Raw genomic sequence first — 14,138 nt, forward strand, 5'->3', positions numbered from 1 at the left:
ATTAACATCATACAAGTATACCAACTCATAATTGCTTTGACCAACGACCTTTAATTCATTTACAGCATCAGAAGAAAAAAAAAACTGCTCCCTTCACGAATGGAAAAGCAGTAGACACAATCATAGGAACACATGATAACACTAACAAATCAAAAGATTATAGATATTACTCATGGGCTTGATGCCAATGCTATCAACAAGAGCTAGAACATCATTAAGTCATTAAGTATGCATTCCTGACGAGCAGTCCCATCTTTGCAGTTTGACTGTTTTCCATCAAGCTCAATGGTCCTTGTCTTAAACTAAAATACTATTATAAGTCTCACGAGCACACAAATCAAATTTTAATGTTATAGTTAGGTAGATTTCTCAATGTATAACGTCCGAATAAGAAAAACATTAGAAAAAGTACAATGCTATAATTAGACAGAATCTAAATAGTATAATACATTAATTACAAAATATTTACCTTCATAATCATGAGAAGGTCTTCATCAACCACTGGTGAATAAGTAACTTGAGGAGAATCATGAGGTTCCAAATTTCTTCCTATTAAAACAATAAGAAAGGGTCGTGAAATATGGTATCACAAAGTTACCTCTAAAACCTAATATAACAACTCAAAATGGCTAAATTTGAAAAAAAGATTGAAGCTTTTTTTGTTTGATTGGAAAAAAAAAATACTTAATGTTTACTACTAAAAAAGAACTGCTTATGGTCAAGAACTTGTCGGAAAAATACAAACGAAAAAAAAGTACATAGAGTAGTTAACGGTACCATTTAAACACTTCTAGCAATTTCATTTATATTGTCATTTTAAGTCCTGCATTCATAAAATACAAAAAATAGGTTAATATTTAAGAACAAAGATGATGGAATAGAGTTGATAAAACTTAAACCGGATCTTGAGATAGTCACACATTTTCTTAACCATATTCTACTTTTCTATATTTAGAAAAATGGCATTGCTTATGTATTCATTTATATAACAGACCATGTGATTTATAGCATCATTAGAAGGAGAAATCGGATAATCTATCTTGCAAACCAGAGTTACAAGTGTAAGCACTGTCAGATTTTAGATGATATGATTCAGGGGTGTGCATCTCCTTTTTTACTATGATGTTTGATCTTTGGAATTTATATCAATTTTAAAAAAAATGGGATTTACTCGATATTTTACCAACTCAATTTCTTTCTGGTTTGAGGTTATGAATGTATTTGTGATGAATATATCATCATTACTTGTTTCTACAACCAATCCAGTACAGAGTTTTCATCTTTACTTACTAAACAAATATTACCATACAAAAATTTGAGATAGAAAAAAAAATTAAGAACCTTGACATAGCTAGAAGAGAAATGTATACGGTTCAACTGAAACTATGGTAGAGTTTGAGTGAGAGCAAGAGGAAGAAGGTTAAAAGTTGGACTTTTGGTGGACTTTGAACACTAAAGGCCATTCTCTTCAACCTGATCTCCATTCTTCTCAATTAATGGATATGAAGTTACGCCAGTACAAAGATTGCCACTCTCATGATGGTTAGGATTATATGTCAACTGCAAAAGAGGCACTGTAAATCCATCATGAGAGTGGCAATCAACAATTAGAAATTTAACATTTCTAATATAATTTGTGGGTTTGATCCAACTTGAACCTAAATTAAATTCACAATGCCAAAAAAACACAAAAAGAGAATCTCATGTTAAATTAGAGAGGAAAGGGATTGAATAATGAATTACCACAATCGTAAATAAGTAAATACTTACATACAACATTAGAACCCTTTGATCCCATCTCTTCCTGTATCTCAATCCGTGACACGATTGTACCTTTAATAAAGGAAAGAAGACACTAAAAAAGGCAAATGGGATGCTGGTCAGCCAGAATGGCAGATATGTCGAATCTGCAGCTTGATTAAAGTTGGTGGCAAGTGTTCTTTCAAATTCGCTGGAGGTGGCGATGCAGAGGGAAAGAAAAGCATAAAGTCTACCTTTTTTCAAATCTTGACGATGTACTTGGGAGAATTCCTAATTGGGGAAAACAACAGCAGAGAAATGAGATGCTAAAATCCTCAATCGGTGCATCATAAAAGAACAAAATTTAAAGGAAATTAAAAAACAAAAAAAAACATTGGAATTGAAAGAAGAATTATTACCTTTAATCGGTAGCCAAGAACCAAAAAGCCCTAAAATCAAAACCAGAGATCATTTGGAAATCGGTCTTAGAACAACACCATGCACAACTTCATGCTGCAAAGAAACACCAGTTTCAAAATCAAACAAAGATGATACATGAAGAACTAAAGAAATCGAAGTTTTCTGATGCTAGTATCTAGGAGAGAGAAAAGAAGGTGGTGATGGTTGTGGTGCGGTGCTGGGCGAGAGAGTTGAACATCGACCTTTTAGGGTTAGAGAGGAGAGCGTTAGAGGATATCGCTGGAAGAGAGAATTACCTGAAGAAGAAATCCAATGTTTGGAACCACCATCGCTCATTAAGAAATAAATAGAGAACCAATAACAAAAAAATGCTAAAAATCCCCAATTTCACATGAATAGAATAGGAATGAGAGAGGGAGGATCAGTTCAAGTGAAAGAGGGAGCTTAATAAACTCATCGGGCAAGTGACCTACTCAAAAATCAAAAACTGAAATCGTTTCCAACAGAAAAAGGAAGAACATAGGAGGGGATGTCGCTTGAGCTTTAAATTCTAGTCGATTACCAGTGAGGTATAGAAAAAGAGAGAAAAGAGGAGTCTTGAAGAAGGAATTAAAAGCGGTGGAAAAGACGTATGGTGGGATACATGTGTTAAAATTTAAAAATATGATGGAGGATTGAGACGGTGGGATACACGTGTGAGATTTAAAAAATCAAGTAGCGACCAAAAAAAGAAAATATGGTGAAATACCTCAAAATTCCAACAAAATTCCTCAAAAATCCAAAGAAAATCTACATTAATTCTTAGAAACCCACTTTCCTTAACTTTTAGAAAAGGTGATTTACTTATATATATATATATATATATATATATATATATATATATATATATATATATATATATATATATATAATGAATTGGTTGATATGGTTGTAACACTCGGGTCAGGTGCATATTATTATTATTATTATTATTATTATTATTATTAAGTTAAAAGTTTTCAATTTTGGCCATTCTCACAACGTAAAGAATGCTTGCTCACGTCGTGAGGAGTAATTTGGACCCGCACATCATTTTGAGTATCCCGACATGAGCAATCCAATGCTTATGACGTGAGAGCAGTATGAGAACCAAAAAACCTATTTTGTTTGGTATTTAAAGGAAACAGGGGGCTAGGGTTGTTCACCCTCCGCCTCCCTCACACTCTAAGCCCCAGAGGACCCTAAGATTTATCATCCTTGAAGTTCTTAGCCATTTGGTGGCATTTCTAGCTTAAAGAAGGAGAGAATAAGAGGAAAGGAGTAATCTGTTAGTGGATTGGGCAAATTAGCAACATTATCATGACGTCTTCTTGCGTTCGGACCTTTATAAGTATCAAATATTTAAACTTTATTGCATATCATGGGTAGATCTAGGATTTTGTGCACTTTCCTTCATGTTAAGTATGCTTGAGTGAAGTAAATCCATAAACTTAGCAATTTTATGGATTTTAAGAGTTCCTTGATCATCATATTGTCCAGATCTGAAAGTTGGTGAGGTTTAAGAGACATTCATGTGAGTTAGAACCATATTTCTTCACTTTTGACCTAGAATAAGGATGCATTTTTATGGACTTTAGGAGTCCTCTTTAACTTCTAGATGAGATGGATTCCAGGAATTAATAGAATAAGGAGTTAATGTAGTGACTTTCAGTTCCAGACGGTGCTCACGATGTGAGACATAAGATCTCATTGCATTAGATTTGAATAACACCCATTTTCTGTTAAGATCCTTGGAGCTCACAACATGAAAGTCGGTGCTCAGGTCGTGATGTCAACTCAGGTGACTTCTTTGACTGAGTTGGCTAGGTTGGGTCGAGACGAGTTGGAATCGGACCAAGTGGACTATCATAACATGACCAAGGTCTGGTCACGACGTAAGGATGGACATTTAACATTAAGGGATGTTGACTTTGACCAGGATTTTGTCTATGTTTAATTAAGGGTATTTCGGATATTTTGGATTGTGTTTGAGAATTGGTCACTGTTGATGGGTAGGTGACAAGTACAACGGAGATTCGAAGCTCGGACCTTATTAACTATCATTCGGATTGTAAGATGAGTTTCCTCACTGTTCTTGGGGTCAAAGTCACCAATGCCGACCCCTTTGGTTATGTATCCTGATATCTAGGACGTTGCTATAGATTAATAATGTGTAGTTGTGTCTGCTACTATGTAACTGGTTATATGATTATCTGTTATTTTTTATGCGCATGTCGACATGGTATGGTGGGGTTAAGACTATACTGCTTTGTGTTGTAAGTCAACCGTCTGCAGCATTCCAACCGTAAGGTTGTGGGCTAGGGCATTCCAACTGGAAGGTTATGGGCCAGGGGTAATCCAACTAGGTGGTTATGGACCCATTATGTATTAGGCATTCCAAACATAAGGTTGTGTGTCGGTGCATTCCAACAGTAAGGTTGTGGGCCATGGGTAATCCAACCAGGAGATTGTGGACCCGTTATCTGTTTGATTATATGTTGTGTGATGGTACTTTGGGGGAAATTCACTAAGCTTTGGCTTACAATTTTAATTTATAGTTCCAGGTACTTCTGAGGGAAGACGAAGGCATGAGCGTACACAACTTCCTGTTTTGTCACTGGATCTTGGGAAAAAGACTCTGATTTGAACTAGTACTTTTGAAACAATGACTATTTTGTAAACAATGCTGAAGAATGGTTGATTTTTGTGAAAAATTTTAAATTAGTGTGATTTTTGGAGTGTTACAATGGTATTACCGTGGTACTAAAAACTTTGTACCACTATTGTATCAAGATTATGCAATTTGTATGGAACTACCAACCAAACATATTGACTACCAAAAATACTGGTTACAAATATTTTTGGTTCGGTTGATAACATGTTGGTTGATTTTCCGTGGTACATATTTTCCAGCTCTAATCGCACAAAAGAAATTATCTCTTTTACATATCACATAATATATATATATATATATATATATATATATATATATATATTAAATCTCATCACAACTTATGAATAATGATAGTTTCAAGCCAATGGTTTATGGTTTAGCTTTTGATAGCTGGTTTGGAGGTGTGAAGTTGATACATGTTTTACTTTCTTATGCATTCCATTGTATTCATCTAAATCCTTCTTATCTATCTTCGATCACATCTTTCACCAGAACTCTTTCTTATTCAATTTAATCTGAAATGTGCAATGAAAATCATTGGTGGTCTTTCATTATCTCTCAAATTCATCTCCGAAAGCAATTTCATCCCCATATGTCGACGACGAACTTAGTCAGATCAGGAATATGATACGAAAGGAAAACCACAAAAACTGCAATGCTTCTACATTACCATAATTGTTTGTCAGGCTGTTGATTTTTAACTTTTTCCTTTACTTACCCTAATTCTTTTAAATTGTAGGCTTTAGGAAAGTATCAGTGGAAAAAGAACACCATGAAATCTGCAATGGATCTACACCCACGATTCTTTCTAAGGTAGATTAAATTAACTCAATAGTGAAATTTGTTCATTGATCCGATTTAGGTTTTTATTTGCATTCATCTCGATTTGTTCAATGGTTATAGTTGATTTTATAAATTACCATTTTCATGTGTCTTTGTGTGTGTTCTTCAGTTCTCGATTTGTATCACTTGATTTTCCACTATAGCAAGTAAAGAATATATTTTTTTTAAATGTCAAAGGTACGCTATAATTTGCAAAAAGAAAAAGGAGTCATCATACTCTATATGCTTTATAATAAAAAAAATTCCCATTTTCATTACTTTCTTTGGGGGAAATTCACTAAGCTTTGGCTTACAATTTTAATTTATAGTTCCAGGTACTTCTGAGGGAAGACGAAGGCATGAGCGTACACAACTTCCTGTTTTGTCACTGGATCTTGGGAAAAAGACTCTGATTTGAACTAGTACTTTTGAAACAATGACTATTTTGTAAACAATGCTGAAGAATGGTTGATTTTTGTGAAAAATTTTAAATTAGTGTGATTTTTGGAGTGTTACAATGGTATTACCGTGGTACTAAAAACTTTGTACCACTATTGTATCAAGATTATGCAATTTGTATGGAACTACCAACCAAACATATTGACTACCAAAAATACTGGTTACAAATATTTTTGGTTCGGTTGATAACATGTTGGTTGATTTTCCGTGGTACATATTTTCCAGCTCTAATCGCACAAAAGAAATTATCTCTTTTACATATCACATAATATATATATATATATATATATATATATATATATATATATATATATATATATATATATTAAATCTCATCACAACTTATGAATAATGATAGTTTCAAGCCAATGGTTTATGGTTTAGCTTTTGATAGCTGGTTTGGAGGTGTGAAGTTGATACATGTTTTACTTTCTTATGCATTCCATTGTATTCATCTAAATCCTTCTTATCTATCTTCGATCACATCTTTCACCAGAACTCTTTCTTATTCAATTTAATCTGAAATGTGCAATGAAAATCATTGGTGGTCTTTCATTATCTCTCAAATTCATCTCCGAAAGCAATTTCATCCCCATATGTCGACGACGAACTTAGTCAGATCAGGAATATGATACGAAAGGAAAACCACAAAAACTGCAATGCTTCTACATTACCATAATTGTTTGTCAGGCTGTTGATTTTTAACTTTTTCCTTTACTTACCCTAATTCTTTTAAATTGTAGGCTTTAGGAAAGTATCAGTGGAAAAAGAACACCATGAAATCTGCAATGGATCTACACCCACGATTCTTTCTAAGGTAGATTAAATTAACTCAATAGTGAAATTTGTTCATTGATCCGATTTAGGTTTTTATTTGCATTCATCTCGATTTGTTCAATGGTTATAGTTGATTTTATAAATTACCATTTTCATGTGTCTTTGTGTGTGTTCTTCAGTTCTCGATTTGTATCACTTGATTTTCCACTATAGCAAGTAAAGAATATATTTTTTTTAAATGTCAAAGGTACGCTATAATTTGCAAAAAGAAAAAGGAGTCATCATACTCTATATGCTTTATAATAAAAAAAATTCCCATTTTCATTACTTTCTTTTACTTTTTTTCACAAATGGTGGTTGAAAATGCTATTGTACTTGATATTTTTTCAAATATGATGCTTAAAATTTGTCTCAGATCAATTATGGTAGTGTTTTACCATTTTCACAAAATGAGAAGAAGGTTAATTTACACTGAAACCCCATTTAAACAATATAGAATTAGATTCACTTCATGTCTTCGTTGTGATATACAAATCAATTTGTTCTTGATCTAATTGCAGAAGAAATGGGAGCCAAAGTAGAATCCATGACATATTTCCTAAGTTCAATGATAGATCTCAACAATATTTTAATAATGATATTTAGAATCCATATCACGATGATAAAACTCACAAGATATCCGGCCCCACAAACAGTCACCATTATAACAACTTTCTAACAACACAAACCATAGATGGATATGCTAAAGAATATATTAGGCAAACTATCTTGAAGCACAAATCAATCTTCAAACATCAGGGATGATATTGTCTGATTTTGAGTCTATCATACTTAATTTTCCAACATCTTTTTCTTTAATCCCATGATTATGCTTTTGAACCATAAATTTCTTAAAAAGTAAATCATTGATTCTCATCATTTCTGCTTATATTTTGTTTAATTTATACTAATTTTTTTTCTCATGTAGGTACTTATCACCGATACTCTCATTCTTGTTTGTGATTATTTTTAAAGCCAAATTGAAGCACCGGTGGGCTTAGAAATGTTGGATACATGGAGAACGGTTTTGAAGTTCCTAATGTTGTGACGCATGAGTATGTATAATGTATCATCAGTTACACTTTTTAACTTTTTTTTAGTTATTTTCTTTTTACATTTTCTTCCTTGTAATTTTGTTTGTAGATATAAGGGACTTGTGATTGTAATTGGGAGAGACAATGATGGCTACATTAAGGTTATAATCATAAGTGATATTCTTTTTCCATTTGTTATTCCAACAAACTCCTACTTGAATCCATGATTTCTTCCAGCTTTCACTAAGAGTTCTAAAAAAGAGACGATTAACTATCATTTTTATGTTATTGTTTTGTTTCCTTCGTAAATTTTTGTCACGTATGTTTTCAAATGTAGGTTGCTGGTGGGTTTCTTGAAATGGTAGATTTGAAGACCGATGATTTAAGTTTTCTACTGATTTGAAGTCTAACAATTTTTTTCCGCGTAATTCACTCACGATTCATCCATTGTTAGCTTATTCTTTTGACTTATGGTTCGTTCTTGGAGATGAATTTCTTTCCATTTGTTTAAACATATGCCATATGTAACTAGTCAATTTCAGATCTCTATTATAGCACTGTACTTTCACCACCTATGGATTGAGGATGGTTCCACATATAGATGGACCAAGCTTTATCCCGATTTTTAGTTTCCTGTTCTACATATTGCTTTTTAGGTATGTATTTGTAACAAAAGTCAAAATTAGGTCAATAACAATCACATGCGATTATACCAATCATGTAATGTGATTTTGTCAAACAAGTAATGTAGTAAACTTACTATGTATTTCATGATAATTCTAATGCAAATATGAAAATTCATACATACTTTATTGTATAAATCAAAGTATACGTCCATACGATTCCAAAAATATAGAGAACGTCTAAATCTGACTTCGCGTGAAGAAGTTATGATAAATTCTAACGCTATAGATCCTTATGACAAGAGGATTTTAAAATATACTTATAAATAGCTCTTGGAATCTAAAAGAAATATTTAGTACTCGGAATTACCTACGCGTGGATATAAAGAACGTCAAAAAACAGAGTTCGTATGCAAAAGTCACGACCTTCCGAAGATCCAGCTGTCTTAGAGCATGACACGTGGTAGAAAACCCTAGTTGTCTGGATTCACGACGTGAAAGTAGTCCGGGGCACACTTTGAGGCTACAAAACACGTGTGAATTCTACGGGAGTGAGGTGTTAAATCCTCACGACGTGAACATAAAAGACACTACGTTAAACTAGAATAGTGACACCTTCCGAAGCTAGGACCCAAATGGCAAGACTACGAGATGATGCAGCTCAAATTCATGACGTGAACCTCAAGGTCACGACGTGAAAGTCCAGCCTCCTCTCTCCTTATACCATTTCTTTTCTCTCCTCTGTCCTTTGTTGAAGCCATCTTGCATCCTGAGCCCGGTGATCGTAAACCGCTGAACGTTTTTAGTTAGATACAGCCAAAGCACACTAGTAAAGTGAGTTTCACGGCCCCACTTTTTTATAATTTTGGGGGAAAACACATGCTAAATATAGTATATATGTTAATATTATGTCTATATTATAGTATATTAGTATCAACGTAGATAGTTATATTAATTGGGATATAGTTGTTTAAATATAATATTTTGAATATATACAACTATTATCAACTTGTTAGTATGTTATTATACTAAGGTAGATCTTGAGTTATACTTAGGATTCTATATATATATATATATATATATATATATATATATATATATATATATATATATATATATATATATATTCGGAAGTTCTATATGTTAATTTATAAAGTATGTTGTTATTATTGGTTTTTATGTCAAGATAAAACTTGGTATGATATATGTTGTTATTTTTGGTTTTATGACAAGATAAAACTTGGTATGTTATATATTGTCATTGCTTTTATGATAAAACCTTGTTTTTCCTCAAGTTATAGTTGTTGTACTGCCTAAAGTAATATGAACTTAGGAGTAATGTTTAAAAGTATAGTCTAATAACTTAGGGTTTTAGACAAAAAAAATGCTTTTGTTGTTAGAGCTATAGGAAGCCGTTGAAGTCTACATGAGTAATTGTATTCATCAACTAAGATTGGGGATCTTAGCAGAAATCCTCTGAACTGTAACCGTTAATCCTGTGTGAGAGAGGAAGTCGTGTATAATTAGTATACAGGTTAACAACCCCACTCGTGATTGCTAGCTACAATCAAACATTAGCTAGTGACAATCTATCCTTTTATTTGTTTATTGTTCCGGCGTTGATGAAGCGTGCGGTGTTCTTCATGGAAATCATGAGTAGGTTGTCCTCATTGAAATTATGAGTGGGTTTTATCAGAGGTATTATGTCATAGCAGCGGTTACAGGCTCATGGTAGTAAATTGTTAGAAGCATTATACTTTGTGGATATACAAGTATGAAAGTATAAGTTTCCCAAGGACTTATACTCTAAGTATAAAAATCTGGTAGGTATACTACTTGTATATTAAGTAGACAACTATACATATTCTACTTACTCGTATAGAATTCAAATAGATTTATACATAGCGGTTTTACTCGTATAGAATTGAAATAAGTTTTATAAGTAGCAACGTAGTTTGTATGGAATTACAAAAAATTATATTTATAATATATAAGACTTATATGTATATACTTATTTGGTAAGTAAACTATTATACCTAGGATATATATACTAAATGTTTGAGAGTCAAATTGATACTTTTAAAACTACACTTTTTGAACTTGAGAAAAAGTGTTATTTCATATGGAGTCAAAATCTGTGAACTCACCAACTTTATGTTGACATATTTTAAAATGCATGTGTTTTCAGGAAGTTGATAACTATGATACAAGAAATGACGTTACACTGCCCAGTGTTTCCGCCGATGGCCGAAGTGTTAGAATATTGCTTCATCACAACTATTGTTGTTTTTCACTTAACTCTTGATGTTGTTTTCAATTCATGGATGATACTTCCATATGCTTTCTATATTAAAAAATCAAATATTTCAGCCTTGCAGAATAAAAACCAAAAGACAAAAGATCTCAACTGGTAAATTGTATTCATGTTATGGATATGTTCTTCCGTTATTCCAACTTTTTTTTATTTTTTATTTTGATCCTTCATTTTATTCTTAGTTTCTGTATTCAATTAATGTCCTTCAATCGAACATGGTAACGAATAACATGAAGATACCACGTTTATAGTTGTTGTAAAATATGAAATTCAATGAAAAAAAATACAATTTTATGCTTTTGTCTGATATAGAAAATTGAAATAGTTGCAAATAATTGGTGAAGTTTATCTTGCACTTATATTACATGCAAATCATTATGGGTTTGTAAGACTGAAAATGGCATTCATAACTAGCTTTGTTAAACTCTTTAGTTTCAATTACTTGTAAGATCTATTATCTACACCTGCTTAAAGTTATGACGAACAAGTTCAAAAACTATTGAAATATATATGAACGAATGGAAATATTGTATTTACCTTAATACATTAAACTATATTTGTATCATGCTACCCTATTCAATAAGGAAGTGCTCATTTTCTACTCGAAAGATTATGTGACTTTGTTTATGGTGTCAATGGTATTACTGGTGAAAGATGATAATTTGGTTCCAAATTTGGTGCAGTGAAACTTTCCTACTTATAAGCGATTTGAAAAACATCGTAGACACCAATGATGATTGTAACCTTCTTTATTATCAGTCATGCTCCTCACAGATTTTGATAAATTTTTGCTCATGGTGGATATTTAGGTTGTTTCAAAAGTTGAGATCACATCTCAACAACTAAAAATATGTATAGCCTCCTGGTATTATAACAGGTCATCATTTTCTTCAAACGCCTATATCTTGGTACCATAAATGTTACAACCTTCAAATATTCCATTTTATATTTGATATGGATGAAATGACTGCATCAATATGAATTTTACTTGAATATAAGACCTTCATTAGTTTACTTTTTCTCTCATTCGAACATATAGTTTTCTTTTCTTAATACTTCTTTTGCCCCTTTACTCAATTTAGTGTACCAAAAATAAAAATTAATGTAAATTTAAATGATAATATATTACCATTTTCTCTTAAGAATTGTTATCTACTTATCCTTGCATCTACATGTAACATCTCAAAATCACGAACCAAATTTTTCATTTTTGTTTGATAATTATAAATATTTGTCTGAAAACATGATAGTGCTACTCATATCTAAACCAGTGTAACCATCATCAAAACATGTCATCACAAAATAATATCAGAGACCAAATCCCAAGAACATCATAGTGCGGAAAATAGTGGTGTGATGTGTTGCGGTCATGTCGGCTCCATTCGCTTTGAGGAAGAAGTACCTGAAACCAAACCTGAAAATCGTAAGCACAAAGCTTAGTGAGTTCCCCCATCATACCACGTACCAAATATTCACATAATGCCTAGCATATTTGGTTGCTGACCTATCCCTTCGGTCTCTTTCAACCGGTAACCGTCTAGCATATCTAGGTGATGGCCTCCCCTTCGGTCTCTTTCAACAGATAACTGCCTAACATATTTGGTTGCTGGTCTACCCCTTCGGTCTCTTTCAACTGGTAACCGGGGGACTATTTCACCCTTACCACTACCACATAAAACCTTAGCGCATACATATAAGTCATATACTACCTTGCATATCTGGGTGTTGGCCTACCCCTTTAGTCTCTTTTAACTGGTAACCAGGGATTATTTCACCCCTACCACTATCACATAATAACATAACATACTAGCACATAAAGCATAGCATATAACTCACCTCGTAAAGCTAAATGTCGAGTATCACTAAAAGGAATATCTAACAGCTGCTCCGATGACTACCCGACTATTATTATCATAACAACACTTAGTCAAAATCCATAATACTTCTTAGGGTAAAATGACCATTTTATCCCTTGGTCTAATTTGGACCATACCCAATGCCCAATTCCATCTTATCTTTCCCATCTCACTAATGGACCACTAAAGGCCCACTAATGGCCCAATTTTCTAAATTGGGCCGAACTCTTCAAATGAGCCTTTTCACAAGCCCAATAAATCCTTAGCCCAAAATAAATAATTTCAAGTGGCCTAATACTCTCAATCTCATTTCTAGGCCCATAAACTCTACTCCACAGTGGGCCATGGGGCCTAACTATCCAGGCCCAAACTTCAAAGGCCCAAAAGCCCAAGTTTGACACTCGGCATGTGTATGCGTGGCGTACCTGGCACGTACGGCCAACGTATGTTGGCCTTAACCAAAATGGGAAGTTGACCCAATACGTGCAACGTACCAGGGTATACGTACGACGTACCAACCAGCTTCCTTAGGGTTTCATTTGTGACTTAATCCATTAAGTCCTCATGTCTAGAATGTAGATCTAGGTCCTGTAGGACATCCTAATCCATAAAGTCACAAACTTTATGGGTTTGCATGTATGGTTTGGGGTCAAAACATGATTTTGGATCTTTAACCAACTTTGTCACCATCAAACAATTGCATGGTTGTGGCTTAACCATCAAGGACCAATTTTTATGACTCTAAGTGCTTCTAAGAGCTCAAAAGGACAGCTCTTGTGTTCTGAAACTATCAAAATTCAAGCAACCTCAACAATGGAGTTTAAAAGTGACATAAAACACCCCAAAATCAAATCTAAGCATTCAATGATCAAGTCTGAAGGTTGATACCTCAAATGAGTCAGAAATGGTGCTAATCTCCTGGATCTACAAGCTCCCTTTGAATCCTTGCTCATTCTTCAAACTTCTTTCTCTTCTAAACACCAAAACAACACTAAAATGTTCTCTAGTGGATTCTAAATCACAAGAACACAAAATAATGGGTTAGGGTTTTCGTGGTGGTTGGCTAAGGGTGAAAGGGAGTCTGGACCAAAGCCATAAGGTACTTTATATAGGGATCAAACCCTAAAATTTAGGGTTTTAGATTTTGCATATGCAGTTGCGCATACTCTTGGTATGCTAGGCGTACGTGCATGGCTTCTGCGTTCCAGTCTCTTGCGTACGTTGAGCATACTTGGCATTATACGCCCCACGTACGACACTTCTTAGCCCAATATCAAGGGTCCAAAGGTCTAAGCCCAAATATTTTTAAAACTATTAACCTTATATAATTAAAAATAGTACCTTATAAATCCCGGATGTTAC

At 33.5% G+C, this 14,138-nt stretch overlaps 1 long non-coding RNA gene across 1 annotated transcript; it reads right to left on the reverse strand.

Moving 5' to 3' along the window:
- Window positions 1-2,754, reverse strand: LOC111905164 (uncharacterized). Its single transcript, XR_002854751.3, has 5 exons — window positions 2,457-2,754; window positions 2,160-2,253; window positions 1,342-2,031; window positions 778-823; window positions 1-549 (listed from the first exon to the last, which is right to left on the reverse strand). It is a non-coding gene; the product is annotated as an uncharacterized LOC111905164 (long non-coding RNA).
- Window positions 2,755-14,138: the final 11,384 nt, after the last annotated feature.

The sequence above is a fragment of the Lactuca sativa genome, chromosome 2 (genome assembly GCF_002870075.4).
Source record: "Lactuca sativa cultivar Salinas chromosome 2, Lsat_Salinas_v11, whole genome shotgun sequence".
Lineage (NCBI taxonomy): Eukaryota > Viridiplantae > Streptophyta > Magnoliopsida > Asterales > Asteraceae > Lactuca > Lactuca sativa.